At 54.7% G+C, this 20,274-nt stretch overlaps 1 protein-coding gene across 1 annotated transcript in view; it reads right to left on the minus strand.

Annotated features, from left to right (window-relative positions):
• SCAP (SREBF chaperone) overlaps positions 1–10,568 on the minus strand; it is a gene marked incomplete in the record, with an annotated part of 103,247 nt that extends 92,679 nt beyond the window's left edge. The window contains 1 exon segment of the mRNA XM_073632510.1: positions 10,454–10,568.
• Positions 10,569–20,274: the final 9,706 nt, after the last annotated feature.

Here is a 20,274-nt window from a genome sequence, read left to right on the forward strand (position 1 = left end):
ATACAATGTCTGATCACAGGACACACACTGTACACAGATCAGGGACACGGATACAATGTCTGATCACAGGACACACACTGTACACAGATCAGGGACACGGATACAATGTCTGATCACAGGACACACACTGTACACAGATCAGGGACACGGATACAATGTCTGATCACAGGACACACACTGTACACAGATCAGGGACACGGATACAATGTATGATCACAGGACACACACTGTACACAGATCAGGGACACGGATACAATGTCTGATCCCAGGACACACACTGTACACAGATCAGGGACACGGATACAATGTCTGATCCCAGGACACACACTGTACACAGATCAGGGACACGGATACAATGTCTGATCACAGGACACACACTGTACACAGATCAGGGACACGGATACAATGTATGATCACAGGACACACACTGTACACAGATCAGGGACACGGATACAATGTATGATCACAGGACACACACACTGTACACAGATCAGGGACACGGATACAATGTATGATCCCAGGACACACACTGTACACAGATCAGGGACACGGATACAATGTATCATCACAGGACACACACTGTACACAGATCAGGGACACGGATACAATGTATGATCACAGGACACACACACTGTACACAGATCAGGGACACGGATACAATGTATCATCACAGGACACACACACTGTACACAGATCAGGGACACGGATACAATGTATGATCACAGGACACACACACTGTACACAGATCAGGGACACGGATACAATGTATCATCCCAGGACACACACTGTACACAGATCAGGGACACGGATACAATGTATCATCACAGGTGACAACATCCTGCAGTCCCTGAATGTTTCTCCTGATCATCATCTGTATGTTAGATATTTGCAGGGCTGCCAACCTCCTGCAGCATCTTTTACTGACAAAACATGGAAAATTTACTGGCAGATCACATTTTTTACTGGAAACCTGAGAAATGACAGAACTCCTATTGAAAACTATGATATGGAAACACTGACAATACAGAGAATAAAGTCATTTGTTTGATTTACACTTAAAAAGTCAACACAACATGAAATTATCAGCCCGATATTTACTGGCATTTGAAAAAAAAAAAAAAATCACTGCTTTTGTACAAACTGTCAGTAAATTTACTGGCAGTTGGCAACCCTGGATATTTGTTATATCCTCTGGAGGATCAGCTGATCCCGACACACACACAGATCTGTTGATCGATTTCTGTTCTATGATGACAATAAATATTCATTATAAAAGATGATCTCACCGCTTCCCCTGTAAGAACCCCCCACAATGATACCAATGATAGCCCACCCCCCAGGGACCGGGGCGAACCACAGGGGACCCGCCTCCCAGGGACCAGCACACAGGGACCCGATTGAATCCCAGGGACCAGCACACAGGGACCCGCCTCCCAGGGACCAGCACACAGGGACCCGCCTCCCAGGGACCAGCACACAGGGACCCGCCTCCCAGGGACCAGCACACAGGGACCCGCCTCCCAGGGACCAGCACACAGGGACCCGCCTCCCAGGGACCCGCCTCCCAGGGACCCGCCTCTTAATGAGAAGGGAGAGGATCCTGGGAAGGGCCCCTCCAGTCTGTACAGAAACCCGACAGTGACACCCCGACCAATAGAGACACTTCTGTATATTCATGACTATTCATTACTGTATACACTGTGTGATTGATCTGTATTACACAATAAAAACTTTATCAAATGTACAAATACAAACACAGAGCTCCTCCCCGCCAGACACAGAGATCAACCCCTCAGTCCCCGGTACTCGGGGGGCCCCTCACACCCCTCAGTCCCTGTACTCGGGGGGCCCCTCACACCCCTCAGTCCCTGTACTCGGGGGGGCTCCTCACACCCCCTCAGTCCCTGTACTCGGGGGGGGCTCCTCACACCCCTCAGTCCCTGTACTCGGGGGGGGCTCCTCACACCCCTCAGTCCCTGTACTCGGGGGGCCCCTCACACCCCCTCAGTCCCGGTACTCGGAGGGCCCCTCACACCCCTCAGTCCCTGTACTCGGGGGGGCCCTCACACCCCTCAGTCCCTGTACTCGGGGGGGGCACCTCACACCCCTCAGTCCCTGTACTCGGGGGGGGCCCTCACACACCCCTCAGTCCCTGTACTCGGGGGGGCCCCTCACACCCCTCAGTCCCTGTACTCGGGGGGGCCCCTCACACCCCTCAGTCCCTGTACTCGGGGGGGGGCCCTCACACCCCTTCAGTCCCTTGTACTCGGGGGGGGGCCCTCACGACCCCCTCAGTCCCTGTACTCGGGGGGGGCCCCTCACACCCCTCAGTCCCTGTACTCGGGGGGGGGGCCCCTCACACCCCCTCAGTCCCTGTACTCGGGGGGGGCCCTCACACCCCTCAGTCCCGGTACTCGGGGGGGCCCTCACACACCCCTCAGTCCCTGTACTCGGGGCGGGGGGCCCCTCACACCCCTCAGTCCCTGTACTCGGGGGGCCCCTCACACCCCTCAGTCCCTGTACTCGGGGGCCCCTCACACCCCTCAGTCCCTGTACTCGGGGGCCCCTCACACCCCTCAGTCCCTGTACTCGGGGGCCCCTCACACCCCTCAGTCCCTGTACTCGGGGGGGCCCCTCACACCCCTCAGTCCCGTACTCGGGAGGGGGGGCCCCTCACACCCCTCAGTCCCTGTACTCGGGGGGCCCCTCACACCCCTCAGTCCCTGTACTCGGGGGGCCCCTCACACCCCTCAGTCCCTGTACTCGGGGGGGCCCCTCACACCCCTCAGTCCCGGTACTCGGGGGGGGGGGGGCCCCTCACACCCCTCAGTCCCTGTACTCGGGGGGCCCCTCACACCCCTCAGTCCCTGTACTCGGGGGGCCCCTCACACCCCTCAGTCCCCGGTACTCGGGGGGGGGGGCCCCTCACACCCCTCAGTCCCTGTACTCGGGGGGCCCCTCACACCCCTCAGTCCCTGTACTCGGGGGGCCCCCTCACACCCCTCAGTCCCTGTACTCGGGGGGCCCCTCACACCCCTCAGTCCCTGTACTCGGGGGGCCCCTCACACCGGGGGGGGCCCCCTCAGTCCCTGTACTCGGGGGGGGCTCCTCACACCCTCAGTCCCTGTACTCTGGGGGGGGCCCTCACACCCCTCAGTCCCTGTACTCGGGGGGGGCTCCTCACACCCCTCAGTCCCTGTACTCGGGGGGCTGGCTCCTCACACCCCTCAGTCCCTGTACTCGGGGGGGCTCCCTCACACCCCTCAGTCCCTGTACTCGGGGGAACCTCACACCCCTCAGTCCCGGGTACTCGGGGGGGGGGGGCCCCTCACACCCCCTCAAGTCCCTGTACTCGGGGGGCCCCCTCACACCCCCTCAGTCCCTGTACTCGGGGGGCCCCTCACACACCCTCAGTCCCTGTACTCGGGGGGGCACCCCTCAGTCCCTGTACTCGGGGGGGCCCCTCACACCCCTCAGTCCCCTGTACTCGGGGGGGCCCCTCACACCCCTCAGTCCCTGTACTCGGGGGGGCCCCTCAGTCCCTGTACTCGGGGGGGGCCCCTCAGTCCCTGTACTCGGGGGGGCTCCTCACACCCCTCAGTCCCTGTACTCGGGGGAGGCCCCTCACACCCCTCAGTCCCTGTACTCGGGGGGGGCCCCTCAGTCCCTGTACTCGGGGGGGCTCCTCACACCCCTCAGTCCCTGTACTCGGGGGGGCCCCTCACATCCCCTCAGTCCCTGTACTCGGGGGGGGCTCCTCACACCCCTCAGTTCCCTGTACTCGGGGTGGCCCCTCACACCCCTCAGTCCCTGTAACTCGGGGGGCCCCTCACACCCCTCAGTCCCCTGTACTCGGGGGGGCTCCCTCACACCCCTCAGTCCCTGTACTCGGAGGGGCTCCCTCACACCCCTCAGTCCCTGTACTCGGGGAGGCCCCTCACACCCCTCAGTCCTGTACTCGGGGAGGCCCCCTCATCACCCCTCAGTCCCTGTACTCGGGGGAGGCCCCTCACACCCCTCAGTCCCTGTACTCGGGGGGGCCCCTCACACCTCCTCAGTCCCTGTACTCGGGGGGCCGCTCACACCCTCAGTCCCTGTACTCGGGGGGCCCCTCACACCCCTCAGTCCCTGTACTCGGGGGGGCCCCTCACACCCCTCATGTCCCTGTACTCGGGGGGGGCCCCTCAGTCCCTGTACTCGGGGGGCCCCTCAGTCCCCTGTACTCGGGGGGGCCCCCTCACACCCCTCAGTCCCTGTACTCGGGGGGGCCCCTCAGTCCCTGTACTCGGGGGGCCCTCAGTCCCTGTACTCGGGGGGGCCCCTCACACCCCTCAGTCCCTGTACTCGGGGGGCCCCTCACACCCCTCAGTCCCTGTACTCGGGGGGGCCCCTCACACCCCTCAGTCCCTGTACTCGGGGGGGCCCCTCACACCCCTCAGTCCCTGTACTCGGGGGGGCCCCTCACACTCCCTCAGTCCCTGTACTCGGAGGGGGGCCCCTCACACCCCTCAGTCCCTGTAACTCGGGGGGGCCCTCACACCCCTCAGTCCCTGTACTCGGGGGTGGCTCCTCACACCCTCTCAGATCCCGGTACTCGGGGGGGGCCCCTCACACCCCTCAGTCCCGGTACTCGGGGGGGGCCCCTCACACCCCTCAGTCCCTGTACTCGGGGGGCCCCTCACACCCCTCAGTCCCTTGTACTCGGGGGGCCCCTCCTCACAACCCCTCAGTCCCTGTACTCGGGAGGGGGCCCCTCACACCCCTCAGTCCCTGTACTCCGGGGGGGCCCCTCACACCCCTCAGTCCCTGTACTCGGGGGGGCCCCTCACACCCCTCAGTCCCTGTACTCGGGGGGCCCTCACACCCCTCAGTCCTGTACTCGGGGGGGCCCCTCACACCCCTCAGTCCCTGTACTCGGGGGGCCCCTCACACCCTCAAGTCCCTGTACTCGGGGGGCCCCCTCACACCCCTCAGTCCCTGTACTCGGGGGGGCTCCTCACACCCCTCTAGTCCCTGTACTCGGGGGGCTCCCTCACACCCCTCAGTCCCTGTACTCGGGGGGCCCCATCACACCCCTCAGTCCCTGTACTCGGGGGGGCCCCTCACACCCCTCAGTCCCTGTACTCGGGGGGTGGCTCCTCACACCCCTCAGTCCCTGTACTCGGGGGGCCCCTCACTACCCCTCAGTCCCTGTACTCGGGGGGGCCCTCACACCCCTCAGTCCCTGTACTCGGGGTGGCCCCTCACACCCCTCAGTCCCTGTACTCGGGGGGGCCCTCACAACCCTCAGTCCCTGTACTCGGAGGGGGCCCCTCAGTCCCTGTACTCGGGGGGGGCCCCTCAGTCCCTGTACTCGGGGGGGCCCCTCAGTCCCTGTACTCGGGGGGGGCCCCTCAGTCCCTGTACTCGGGGGGGCTCCTCAGTCCCTGTACTCGGGGGGGCTCTCACACCCCTCAGTCCCTGTACTCGGGGGGGCCCTCACACCCTCAGTCCCTGTACTCGGGGGGGCCCCCTCAGTCCCTGTACTCGGGGGGGCCTCCTCACATCCCCTCAGTCCCTGTACTCGGGGGGGCCCCTCACACCCTCAGTCCCTGTACTCGGGGGGGCCCTCACACCCTCAGTCCTGTACTCGGGGGGCCCCCTCACACCCCCTCAGTCCCTGTACTCGGGGGGGCCCCTCACACCCCTTAGTCCCTGTACTCGGGGGGGCCCCTCAGTCCCTGTACTCGGGGGGGCTCCCTCACACCCCTCAGTCCCTGTACTCGGGGGGCGCCCTCACACCCCTCAGTCCCTGTAGCTCGGGGGGGCCCCTCACACCCCTCAGTCCCTGTACTCGGGGGGGCCCCTCACACCCCTCAGTCCCTGTACTCGGGGGGGCCCCTCAGTCCCTGTATATCGGGGGGCCCCTCACACCCCTCAGTCCCTGTACTCGGGGGGGCCCCTCAGTCCCTGTACTCGGGGGGCCCCTCACACCCCTCAGTCCCTGTACTCGGGGTGGGCCCCTCACACCGCCTCAGTCCCTGTACTCGGGGGGCCCCTCACACCCCTCAGTCCCTGTACTCGGGGGGGCCCCTCACACCCCTCAGTCCCTGTACTCGGGGGGGCCCCTCACACCCCTCAAGTCCCTGTACTCGGGGGGGCCCCTCAACACCCCTCAGTCCCTGTACTCGGGGGGGCCCCTCAGTCCCTGTACTCGGGGGGGCCCCTCACACCCCTCAGTCCCTGTACTCAGGGGGGCTCCTCACACCCCTCAGTCCCTGTAACTCGGGGGGGCCCCCTCAGTCCCCTGTACTCGGGGGGGCTCCTCACACCCCTTCAGTCCCTGTACTCGGGGGGGCCCCTCACACCCCTCAGTCCCTGTACTCGGAGGGGGCCCCTCACACCCCTCAGTCCCTGTACTCGGGGGGGCCCTCACACCCCTCAGTCCCTGTACTCGGGGGGGCCCTCACACCCCCTCAGTCCCTGTACTCGGGGGGGCCCCTCACACCTCCTCAGTCCCTGTACTCGGGGGGCCCCTCACACCCCTCAGTCCCTGTACTCGGGGGGGGCCCCTCACACCCCTCAGTCCCTGTACTCGGGGGGGCCCCCTCACACCCCTCAGTCCTTGTACTCGGGGGGGCCCCTCACACCCCTCAGTCCTCTGTACTCGGGGGGCGCCTCACACCCCTCAGTCCTTTGTACTCGGGGGGCCCCTCACACCCCTCAGTCCTTGTACTCGGGGGGCCCCTCACACCCCCTCAGTCCTTGTACTCGGGGGGCCCCTCACACCCCTCAGTCCCTGTACTCGGGGGGGGCCCCTCACACCCCTCAGTCCCTGTACTCGGGGGGGCCCCTCACACCCCTCAGTCCCGGTACTCGGGGGGGCCCCTCACACCCCTCAGTCCTTGTACTCGGGGGCCCCTCACACCCCCTCAGTCCCTTGTACTCGGGGGGGGCCCCTCACACCCCTCAGTCCTTGTACTCGGGGGGGGCCCCTCACACCCCTCAGTCCCTGTACTCGGGGGGCCCCTCACACCCCTCAGTCCCTGTACTCGGGGGCCCCTCACACCACTCAGTCCCTGTACTCGGGGGCCCCTCACACCCCTCAGTCCCGGTACTCGGGGGGGCCCCTCACACCCCTCAGTCCCCTGTACTCGGGGGGGGCCCCTCACACCCCTCAGTCCCTGTACTCGGGGGGGGCCCCTCACACCCCTCAGTCCCTGTACTCGGGGGGGGCCCCTCACACCCCTCAGTCACCCCTCAGTCCCTGTACTCGGGGGGGCCCCTCACACCCCTCAGTCCCTGTACTCGGGGGGGCCCCTCACACCCCTCAGTCCCTGTACTCGGGGGGCTCCTCACACCCTCAGTCCTGTACTCGGGGGGGCCCCTCACACCCCTCAGTCCCTGTACTCGGGGGGCCCCCTCACACCCCTCAGTCCCTGTACATCGGGGGGGCCCCTCACACCCCTCAGTCCCTGTACTCGGGGGGGGCCCCTCACACCCCTCAGTCCCTGTACTCGGGGGGGCCCCTCACACCCCTCAGTCCCTGTACTCGGGGGTGGCCCCTCACACCCCTCAGTCCCTGTACTCGGGGGGCCCCTCACACCCCTCAGTCCCTGTACTCGGGGGGGCCCTCAGTCCCTGTACTCGGGGGGCCCCTCACACCCCTCAGTCCCTGTACTCGGGGGGGCCCTCAGTCCCTGTACTCGGGGGCCCCTCAGTCCCTGTACTCGGGGGGCCCCTCACACCCCTCAGTCCCTGTACTCGGGGGGCCCCTCACGACCCTCAGTCCCTGTACTCGGGGGGCCCTCAGTCCCTGTACTCGGGGGCCCCTCAGTCCTGTACTCGGGGGGCCCTCAGTCCCTGTACTCGGGGGCCCCTCACACCCTCAGTCCCTGTACTCGGGGGGCCCCTCAGTCCCTGTACTCGGGGGGCCCCTCAGTCCCTGTACTCGGGGGCCCTCAGTCCCTGTACTCGGGGGGCCCCTCAGTCCCTGTACTCGGGGGCCCCTCAGTCCCTGTACTCGGGGGGCCCCTCACACCCCTCAGTCCCTGTACTCGGGGGGGCCTCAGTCCCTGTACTCGGGGGGCCCTCAGTCCCTGTACTCGGGGGGCCCCTCACACCCTCAGTCCCTGTACTCGGGGGGCCCCTCACACCCTCAGTCCCTGTACTCGGGGGGCCCTCAGTCCCTGTACTCGGGGGGGCCCCTCACACCCCTCAGTCCCTGTACTCGGGGGCCCTCAGTCCCTGTACTCGGGGGGCCCCCTCAGTCCCTGTACTCGGGGGGCCCCTCACACCCTCAGTCCCTGTACTCGGGGGGCCCCTCACACCCCTCAGTCCCTGTACTCGGGGGGCCCCTCACACCCCTCAGTCCCTGTACTCGGGGGAGCCCCTCACACCCCTCAGTCCCTGTACTCGGGGGGGCCCTCAGTCCCTGTACTCGGGGGGGCCTCAGTCCCTGTACTCGGGGGGCCCTCAGTCCCTGTACTCGGGAGGGCCCCTCACACCCCTCAGTCCCTGTACTCGGGGGGCCCCTCAGTCCTGTACTTCGGGGTGGGCCCTCAGTCCTGTACTCGGGGGGGCCCTCAGTCCCTGTACTCGGGGGGGGCCCTCAGTCCCTGTACTCGGGGGGCCCCTCACACCCTCAGTCCCTGTACTCGGGGGGCCCCTCACACCCCTCAGTCCCTGTACTCGGGGGGGCCCTCAGTCCTGTACTCGGGGGGCCCTCACACACCCTCAGTCCCTGTACTCGGGGGGCCCCTCAGTCCTGTACTCGGGGGCCCTCAGTCCCTGTACTCGGGGGGCCCCTCACACCCTCAGTCCCTGTACTCGGGGGGCCCCTCACACCCCTCAGTCCTGTACTCGGGGGCCCCTCACACCCCTCAGTCCCTGTACTCGGGGGGCCCCTCAGTCCCTGTACTCGGGGGGGCCCCTCACACCCCTCAGTCCTGTACTCGGGGGGCCCTCAGTCCCTGTACTCGGGGGGGCCTCAGTCCCTGTACTCGGGGGGCCCCTCACACACCTCAGTCCCTGTACTCGGGGGGCCCTCAGTCCTGTACTCGGGGGCCCCTCAGTCCCTGTACTCGGGGGGGCCCCTCACACCCTCAGTCCCTGTACTCGGGGGGGCCCTCAGTCCCTGTACTCGGGGGGCCCCTCAGTCCCTGTACTCGGGGGGCCCCTCACACCCCTCAGTCCCTGTACTCGGGGGGCCCCTCACACCCCTCAGTCCCTGTACTCGGGGGGGCCCTCAGTCCCTGTACTCGGGGGGCCCTCAGTCCCTGTACTCGGGGGGGCCCCTCACACCCCTCAGTCCCTGTACTCGGGGGGCCCCTCAGTCCCTGTACTCGGGGGGCCCCTCAGTCCCTGTACTCGGGGGGCCCCTCACACCCCTCAGTCCCTGTACTCGGGGGGGGCCCCTCACACCCCTCAGTCCCTGTACTCGGGGGCCCCTCAGTCCCTGTACTCGGGGGGCCCCTCACACACCTCAGTCCTGTACTCGGGGGGCCCCTCAGTCCTGTACTCGGGGGGCCCTCACACCCCTCAGTCACCTGTACTCGGGGGGCCCCTCAGTCCCTGTACTCGGGGGGCCCCTCACACCCCTCAGTCCCTGTACTCGGGGGGCCCCTCACACCCCTCAGTCCCTGTACTTGGGGGCCCCTCACACCCCTCAGTCCCTGTAGTACTCGGGGGGCCCCTCACACCCCTCAGTCCCTGTACTTGGGGGCCCTCACACCCTCAGTCCCTGTACTTGGGGCCCCTCACACCCCTCAGTCCCTGTACTCGGGGGGGCCCCTCAGTCCTGTACTCGGGGGGGCCCCTCAGTCCCTGTACTCGGGGGCCCCTCACACCCCTCAGTCCCTGTACTCGGGGGGCTCCTCACACCCCTCAGTCCCTGTACTCGGGGGGGCCCCTCACACCCCTCAGTCCCTGTACTCGGGGGCCCCTCACACCCTCAGTCCCTGTACTCGGGGGGGCCACCTCACACCCCTCAGTCCCTGTACTCGGGGGGCCCCTCACACCCCTCAGTCCCTGTACTCGGGGGCCCCTCACACCCCTCAGTCCCTGTACTCGGGGGGGCCCCTCACACCCTCAGTCCCTGTACTCGGGGGGGCCCCTCACACCCCTCAGTCCCTGTACTCGGGGGGCCCCTCACACCCCTCAGTCCCTGTACTCGGGGGGCTCCTCACACCCCTCAGTCCCTGTACTCGGGGGGGCCCCTCGACACCCCTCAGTCCCTGTACTCGGGGGGCCCCTCACACCCCTCAGTCCCTGTACTTGGGGGCCCTCACACCCCTCAGTCCCTGTACTCGGGGGGCCCCTCACACCCCTCAGTCCCTGTACTCGGGGGGCCCCAGTGACAGGACACATGGCGGTGACAGGAGATGATGTAATGTTAGGATAGGCCGCCATGTCTCCGCCGTGTTACGTCATACAGAGCGGCGGGGAATGGAGGCCGCGGAGGGGGCGGGGTTACCTGAGAGGCGGGAGATCCGGTCAGCGGCGGCGGCGGCGACAGTCAGCGGAGGGCGAGTGAGAGAACCCGGCACACAGCTCCGCCCCTTACCCCGCCCACCCACTCAGCTCCCACTAACCCGCCCCCAACTCTACGGTCAGCCCCGCCCATTACACAGAGTTCGGAACTCCTCCCCTTTCCCGCCTAGCAAACCCAAAACAGAGAGCGCTGGGCCCCGCCCCCTTCCTTATACGCACAGCGCCCCCAGCGCCGGGAGGAGAGAAGAGCACCAATCAGAACATTCATATACATAAATATAGTTCAATCCATTCCTCCCCTATAATGTCCCCTGACCTATAATATCACTCCATCCTAATACTGCACCTCCCCCTATAATATCCCCTGACCTATAATATCACTCCATCCTAATACTGCACCTCCCCCTATAATATCCCCTGACCTATAATATCACTCCATCCTAATACAGCTCCTCCCCCTATAATATCCCCTGACCTATAATATCACTCCATCATTATATTGCTCCTCCCCCTATAATATCCCCTGACCTATAATATCACTCCATCCTAATACAGCTCCTCCCCCTATAATATCCCCTGACCTATAATATCACTCCATCCTAATACTGCTCCTCCCCCTATAATATCCCCTGACCTATAATATCACTCCATCATTATACTGCTCCTCCCCCTATAATATCCCCTGACCTATAATATCACTCCATCGTAATACTGCCCCTCCCCCTATAATATCCCCTGACCTATAATATCATTCTATCATAATTCTGCCCCTCCCACTATAATATCCCCTGACCTATAATATCACTCCATCATTATATTGCCCCTCCCCCTATAATATCCCCTGACCTATAATATCACTCCATCGTAATACTACCCCTCCCCCTATAATATCCCCTGACCTATAATATCACTCGATTATTATACTGCTCCTCCCCTATAATATCCCCTGACCTATAATATCACTCCATCTTAATACTACCCCTCCCCCTATAATATCCCCTGACCTATAATATCACTCCATCATTATACTGCCCCTCCCCCTATAATATCCCCTGACCTATAATATCACTCCATCGTAATACTACCCCTCCCCCTATAATATCCCCTGACCTATAATATCACTCCATCCTAATACTGCACCTCCCCCTATAATATCCCCTGACCTATAATATCACTCCATCCTAATACTGCACCTCCCCCTATAATATCCCCTGACCTATAATATCACTCCATCCTAATACAGCTCCTCCCCCTATAATATCCCCTGACCTATAATATCACTCCATCCTAATACTGCTCCTCCCCCTATAATATCCCCTGACCTATAATATCACTCCATCGTAATACTGCCCCTCCCCTATAATATCCCCTGACCTATAATATCACTCCATCGTAATACTGCTCCTCCCCCTATAATATCCCCTGACCTATAATATCACTCTATCCTAATACTGCTCCTCCCCCTATAATATCCCCTGACCTATAATATCACTCCATCATTATACTGCTCCTCCCCCTATAATATCCCCTGACCTATAATATCACTCCATCGTAATACTGCCCCTCCCCCTATAATATCCCCTGACCTATAATATCATTCTATCATAATTCTGCCCCTCCCACTATAATATCCCCTGACCTATAATATCACTCCATCATTATATTGCCCCTCCCCCTATAATATCCCCTGACCTATAATATCACTCCATCGTAATACTACCCCTCCCCCTATAATATCCCCTGACCTATAATATCACTCGATTATTATACTGCTCCTCCCCTATAATATCCCCTGACCTATAATATCACTCCATCTTAATACTACCCCTCCCCCTATAATATCCCCTGACCTATAATATCACTCCATCATTATACTGCCCCTCCCCCTATAATATCCCCTGACCTATAATATCACTCCATCGTAATACTACCCCTCCCCCTTTAATATCCCCTGACCTATAATATCACTCCATCGTAATACTGCCCCTCCCCCTATAATATCACTCCATCGTAATACTGCCCCTCCCCCTATAATATCCCCTGACCTATAATATCACTCCTGTCAGAAACCATGAAACCGGCCTGAGACAGAAGTACAGTTAGATCACACTTGTTTAATAATAAAAGTAAAAAAGAACAAACGTAGTCAAAACATAGCCAAAGTTCAGTAACCGGAATGGATAGTCAGCCAAGCCAGAAGTCAGGGATCAAAGTAGTGGAACAGCAAGCAGGATCTGGAGCCAGATGGGATGTCAGCTAGACATGTGCAGGATGAAAAAATTTGTTTAGTTAAGTTTCGTTTCGATTCGTTATTTAACTTAATTCGTTTAGTTAAATTAGTTGCATTCATTACATTCGTTTTCAGAATTAGTTTCGTTTCGTATTCGAATTCGAAAAAATTCGACCGCATTCGAAAAAAACTATCAAATTAGAAAAAATCAATAACTGAATTTGAAAAAGTAAACTATATATAACCATTTTGCGAAATTTGAAATTCGTATAGAATGAAATTGAATTCCAATAGAAAAGATTAGGATAGAATAGAAAGTATAAAAGAATAGCATAGAAAAACAATAGATCAGAATAGAAAAAAATATAATATATTGTATTCTAAGCTTTTCTATTTGAATTTGAATTCATTCTGTACCAAATTCCAATTTTGGAAGATGGTTAAATATATATATTATATATTTTTTTCTATTCTGTTCCATTGTTTTTCTATGCTATTCTTTTCTATTCTATTCTAAACTTTTCTATTCGAATTTGAATTAATTCTATGCGAAATTCGAATTTCGGAAGATGGCTTCTAAAATTAGAATTTCGTATAGAATGAATTCGAATTTGAATAGAAAAGATTAGAATAGAAATAGAATAGACTAGAAAAACAATAGAACAGAAGAGAATAAAATATAATATATATATTTTTTTCTATTCTGTTTCATTGTTTTTCTAGTCTATTCTTTTCTATTCTATTCTAAACTTTTCTATTCGAATTTGAATTCATTCTATACGAAATTCGAATTTCGGAAGATGGCTTATAGAATGAATTTGAATTTGAATAGAAAAGAATAGACTAGAAAAACAATAGAACAGAACAGAATAAAATATAATATATATATTATATCTTATTCTATTCTGTTCTATTGTTTTTCTAGTCTATTCTTTCTACTCTATTTTAATCTTTTCTATTCAAATTAATTTTATACGAAATTCGAATTTTGGAAGATGGTTTTATATATATATATATATATATATATATATATATATATATATATATATATATATATAAATGAACATCAGGTGGGTTACCCTCTTATCTTGATATCCTTGTTCAATCAAGGCACCGTCAAGGTGGACTCCCAAAACTCCACCATAAATGATAGAAAAAACACATGGAACAATGCTTGATGCCAAAAAGTGTCCTTTTACTGAAAAGTTAAATATTTCAAAATACAAGCAAGAAAATAGTTATATAGAAATAGAATGAAATCAAATTCTAATAGAAAAGAATAGAATAGAAAAACAATAGAACAGAATAGAAAGAAATATTTTATATATATATATAAAAATAAATAAAACCATCTTCCGAAATTGGAATTTGGTACAGAATGAATTCGAATAGAAAAGATTAGAATAGAATATTTTATATTTATTTCTATTCTGTTCTATTGTTTTTCTATGCTATTCTTTTATATTATTTTCTGTTCTATTCTAATCTTTTCTATTTGAATTCATTCTGTACCAAATTCCAATTTCGGAAGATGTGTGTGTGTATATATATATATATATATATATATATATTTTTTTTTTTTTTTTTTCTATTCTGTTCTATTGTTTTTCTGTTCTAGTCTTTTCTATTAGAATTCGATTTCATTCTATTTCATTCTGTTTCTGTATAACCATTTTCGGAAATTCAAATTTCGTATAGAATGATTTCGCATTCAAATAGAAAAGATTAGAATAAAATAGAAAAGAATAGAAAAACAATAGACCAGCATAGAAAAAAAAATAAAAATAAAAAAAATATATATAAATATATATACCGTATTTATCGGCATATAACACGCACTTTTTTCCCCTTAAAATCAGGGGAAAATCATGGGTGCGTGTTATACGCCGATCCCTTGCGATCCTGAGCTGACAGATCTTCAAAATCGCCGACCGCGATTTGAAAATGGCGCCGAAATACACAGAGCCGGTCCTCGGCTCTTCTCGACCACTTTCGGCTTCACTCGAGTGCCGCCCGAACCTAGCCGAGTGTACTCGGCTAGGTGCGGATAGCTCCGCTCACAGTCACGCCCATCCCGGGTGGGACTACGAGTGGAGCCGAAAGTGAACGAGAGCCGCCGAGAAGAGCCGAGGACCGGCTCTGTGTATTTTGGCGCCGGCGGCACCATTTTCAAATCACGGTCGGCGATTTTGAAGCTCAGGATCGCAGGGGATCACAGGATTTTCAAACTGCGAGCTGCAAGGCTGCATTGGGGCAAGGCTGCACTGGGATAAGGCTGCAATGGACACTGACATGGCTGCACTGACAAGGCTGCACTGACAAGGCTGCACTGGGGAAGGCTGCAATGATGGGCATTTAAATGTAAGTTTTTTTCCCTTAAACTTCCCTCCTAAAAGTTTTTTTTTCCTTAAAATTCCCTCCTAAACTTGGGGTGCGTGTTATACGCCAGTGTGTGTTATACGCCGATAAATACGGTAATTTTTTTGTATTATTCTTTTCTATTGTTTTTTTATGCTTTTCTTTTCTATTATTTTATATTCTATAATAGTCTTTTCAATTCAAATTCATTCTATACGAAATTCGAATTTCGGAACATGGCTTCTGAAGTTTGAATTTCTTATAGAATGAATTCGAATTAGAACAGAAAATAATAGAAAAGAATAGACTAGAAAAACAATAGAACAGAATAGAAGAAAATATAATATATATATTATATTTTCTTCTATTCTGTTCTATTGTTTTTCTAGTCTATACTTTTCTATTATTTTCTGTTCTAATCTACTCTATTCAAATTCGAATTCATTCTATACGAAATTCAAACTTCAGAAGCCATGTTCCGAAATTCGAATTTCGTATAGAATGAATTTGAATTTGAATTGAAAATACTATTATAGAATATAAAATAATAGAAAAGAAAAGCATAAAAAAACACATATGTTTTCGAATTCAATTCGAATATGTTTTCGAATTCGATTCGAATTCGTTCGTTTTTTTTCGGATTCGTTTAAATTCTTTACTTTTGTCATTCGGAAATTCGGATGCATCCGAATTTCCGAATAATGAAAAATTTGTCCGAATTTCGATTCGGAACGAAACGAAATGCACATGCCTAATGTCAGCAAAGCAAGTCTTGAACAGGATCGCAGGAGAACGTCTCTGTGATGTTGACCGAGGTGAAGTCAGAGCTCCACTGGACTGGACGGCTTAAGTAGGCAGGACTGACTGTCAGGGCTGGGCTCAGCCCTTCCTTCTCTGAGCTGGCCGCTCAGCTGTCGGCTGATTTCCAGCTCTCTTCTCTCTCCACAGTTAACCAGCTGTTGTGGATCTGCTCGTCAGTCCCACCTACTTAAAGATCTCCAGCTCACTTCATTCCTGCCTTCGCCCTGGTCACATCACAAGAAACCATCTCCTGCGTTCCTGTTTAAAGACTGGCTTTACTGACATCCCTTCTGGCTCCAGATCCTGCTTGCTGTTCTTCCACTTGGATCCCTGACTTCTGGCTTGGCTGATTACCCAATCCGATTACTGGACTCTGGCTATGCTTTGACTACGCTTACTCTATTTTCCTTTTTATTTTTTATTAATAAACAAGTGTGATTTTACTGTACTTCTGTCTCGGTCTGGTTCATGGTTTCTGACAGTAGGCGAAGGCTATGAATTCAGAAGATGCAGTCAATCCACTTGTTGGTAATATTTTTTTCCAGATTGGATGAGCAAGATCACCGCATGGATCAGTTTGCCATGGCGTTACAAACGCTCCTAAATCGCACGGCTCACCTGGAATCTCCCACTATGGCTGCTCCGGTACAACCTGTGTTGCAGGCTATCCCTGCTGCTGCTCCAGTCTCTGTGCAGGCACCCGCCTCGAGTATTACCTCTATAAGAGGTATGTCTGGTTCCGCCCCGCTTCCCCAGTGATTTGGGGGCGATCCAGTTCAATGCAGAGGGTTTCTCAACCAAGTTGAGATATACTTTGAGATGCTGCCCCAGGCGTTTCCCACAGACAGAAGCAAAGTAGGGTTTGTGATATCTTTGCTTTCTGTGAGAGCCTTGGCCTGGGCAAACCCTCTATGGGAGACGCCAAAACCTGTTGTCTTGAGTTACCCTGAGTTGGTGGCCACCTTTAAATGGGTATTTGACGTTCCCGCACGCTCCGCTTCTGCTGCCAAGTGCCTCATGTCCATCAGAGTACAGGAACTGTTGCCGACTACGCCATTGAGTTCCGTACTCTGGCAGCAGAGGTTGCTTGGAACAATGAGGCCCTCGTGGCTGCTTTTTCTCATGGTCTCTCTGATTCCATCAAGGATGAGATAGCAGCCCGAGATATACCCACTGAGCCAGAGAGCTTGTTCTCGTTTGCCATTGACTCCAGACTCAGAGAAAGACTTTCTCGCTTGCAGAAGCCTCCTGTACGTTTGCCTCCGAGCTTTGCAGTCCCACCCATGCCTCCCTCACCTCCCATGCCTCCTGGTGCCGAGTCGGTCAGTGAAGATGATCCCATGCACTTGGGCTTCACGTGTCTCTCTGCGGATGAGAGAGCCTTTAGGAGGAGGGAGAGATTGTGCCTTTATTGTGGCCAGGCAGGTCACTTTTTGAAGTCTTGTCTTACCCATCCAGGGAACACCCGAACCTTAAGGTCCTGTCATGGACAGGCCTTAGGTGGTGTTGTGTCGTTCCCAGTTATCCAGAAGGATAAGCCCCTGGTATCGGTCACCCTTTCTTGGGCTAAGTTGTCTATTGAGATACAGGCTCTAATCGACTCTGGGGCTGCAGGCCTGTTCATTGATGCTGCCTTTGTATCAAAGCACTCGATTCCACTGCAGCTGCGTGACACTCCACTTGCCATTGAGGCTCTTGATGGGAGACCTCTACAGCCTGCCCATGTGACTCATGAGACGGTTCCCTTGTCCATGGCCGTAGAAGCTCTTCACCATAAGATAATCCAATTCCAAGTGATTTCCTCTCCTAAGTTTCCGCTGGTTATCCATGGTTACAGAGGCACAACCCCTCTTTTGACTGGCTCCGTGCTGAGGTTCTCTCCTGGTCACCACAATGCAGTGAAACATGCTTCCGGAAGGTAGCCAAGGTCCTGTGTACCTCTTCACTCTCCTCCCTGCCAGAGGAGTACCGTGATTTTAGCGATGTCTTTGACAAAGGTAGTTTGCCTCCACACCGGCCGTATGATTGCACAATTGACCTTCAACCTGGTGCCACTCCTCCTCGTAGCCAGGTTTACCCTTTGTCGGTCTTGGAGGATAAAGCCATGGAGGAGTATGTTGCATGCGCACTTTCTCAGGGTTTCATCCGAAAATCCTCATCTCCTGCTGGTGCTGGTTTCTTCTTTGTGAAGAAGAGGAGCAGTGAACTGAGACCTTGTATTGATTATAGGGGTCTCAATCGTTTATCAATTAAGAATGCCTACCCAATCCCGTTGATTACAAAGTTATTTGACCGCCTCAAGGGAGCAACGGTTGCTTGATCTGAGAGGGGCTTACAATCTCGTGAGGATTAAGGAGGGCGACGAGTGGAAAACTGCGTTTAATACCAGAACAGGCCATTATGAGTATCTCGAAATGCCTTTTGGCCTTTGTAAACTGGAGAAGTGTGAGTTAAATTCCTGGGCTATGTCATTTCCACTGCTGGTTTTTTGATGGACCCAGAGAAACTTTCGGCAGTCCTACAGTGGCCTCGACCCGTAAGGGTTACATCCTTTGCAGCGTTTCCTGGGTTTTACCAGCTATTATCGGAAGTTTATTCGTAACTTCTCGTCTCTGGTCAAGCCCCTGACCGATATGACCAGAAAGGACGGTAACCCACAGAGTTGGTCTCCATTAAGGCCTTTGAGAGTCTCAAGGCTGCCTTTGTTTCTGCTCCTGTGTTGGCACATCCTGATCCTACGTTGCCTTTTATCCTAGAAGTTGATGCTTCTGAGACTGGGGTTGGTGCCCTTCTATCTTAACGTCCTACCTCTGAGAGTGCTATGCATCCTTGTGGCTATTTTTCCAAGAAATTGTCACCTGCCGAGTGCAATTACGAGATTGGTGACAGAGAGCAATCATTTTAGCCCTGAAAGAATGGAGACATCTCCTCGAAGGTACCACTGTGCCGGTTCTCATTCTTACTGACCATAAGAATCTCACATTCTTATCTGAGGCTAAACGCCTCTCTCCCAGAAGGGCGCGATGGGCTCTTTTCTTGTCAAGTTTCAGTTACATTGTCTCATTCTTACCCGGTACTAAGAATGTAAGGGCTGGCGCCTTGTCACAATGATTTTCCTCCACTTCCAAGTTGGAGTCGGTTCTGGTTCCTATGATTCCTCCTGATCGTATTCTGGCTACGGTTCGCACCAGTCTTACTTCTCCTTTGGGTGACAAAATTCTTGCTGCTCAGGTCCATGCTCCTCCTGAGAAACCTTGTGACCGCTGCTTTGTCCCAGAGTGTCTGCGTACTGCTCCAGACCTACCATTCTCCCAAGGCAGCTGGCCACCCTGGTCAGAATCAACTTGTTTGGGCCATTTCCCAACAATTCTGGTGGCCTAGTCTACGTGCTGATGTAACTGCCTTCGTAGCTGCCTGTTCCGTGTGTGCTCAGAGTAAGACTCCAAGACACCTTCCAGTGGGCCTCCTACAACCCATATCCAATGGAGAGAGGCCCTGGACACACCTGTCTATGGATTTCATTGTGGAGTTGCCCAACTCCCAAGGCAACACAGTTATCCTTATGGTGGTTGACCTGTTCTCAAAGATGTGTCATTGTATTCAACTTAAGAAGTTGCCCACTTCTAAGGAACTGGCTTCCATTTTTTCTTGGGAGATCTTCCTCTTACATGGGCTACCCAAGGTGATTGTCTCAGACAGGGCTAGTCAGTTTGTGTCCCGGTTCTGGCGAGCCTTTTGTGCACAGCTGGGATTTCAGCCACGGAGATGCTCCCCTAACGCAGGAATATTCTGCGGGACAAATGAGTTATGCAATATGGAAGGTTGGAAACCATAATTCACCATAAACGGGGACAATCGGAAAGCAGAATTCAAGGCACTGTTGTGAGCAAATTCTGCCCACGGTAATAGGTCTGACCAGTTGTTATGATGGTCAGAAATATAGCAACGTAGGAATTGCTCCAAGGACTGCTTGGCTTGTTCTGCGGCCCCATTAGACTGCAGGTGATACGCAGAGGAGAAAGCAAGCTGAATTCCCAACTGTGCACAAAAGGCTCGCCAGAACCGGGAGACACACTGACTACCCCTGTCCAAGACAATCACCTTGGGTAGCCCATGTAAGCGAAAGATCTTTTGAACAAAAATGGAAGCCAGTTCCTTAGAAGTGGGCAACTTCTTAAAGGGAATACAATGACACATCTTTGAGAACCGGTCAACCACCATAAGGATAACTGTGTTACCCTGGGAGTTGGGTAACTCCAGAATGAAATCTATAGACAGGGGGGTCCAGGGCCTCTCTCCATTGGGTATGGGTTGTAGGAGGCCCACTGGAAGGTGTCTTGGAGTCTAATGCCCTGTACACACGGTCAGATTTTCTGACGGAAAAAATGCGTTCGGATTGTGTTGTCGGAAATTCC

Source organism: Aquarana catesbeiana, linkage group LG05, assembly GCF_042186555.1.
Source record: "Aquarana catesbeiana isolate 2022-GZ linkage group LG05, ASM4218655v1, whole genome shotgun sequence".
Classification (NCBI taxonomy): domain Eukaryota; kingdom Metazoa; phylum Chordata; class Amphibia; order Anura; family Ranidae; genus Aquarana; species Aquarana catesbeiana.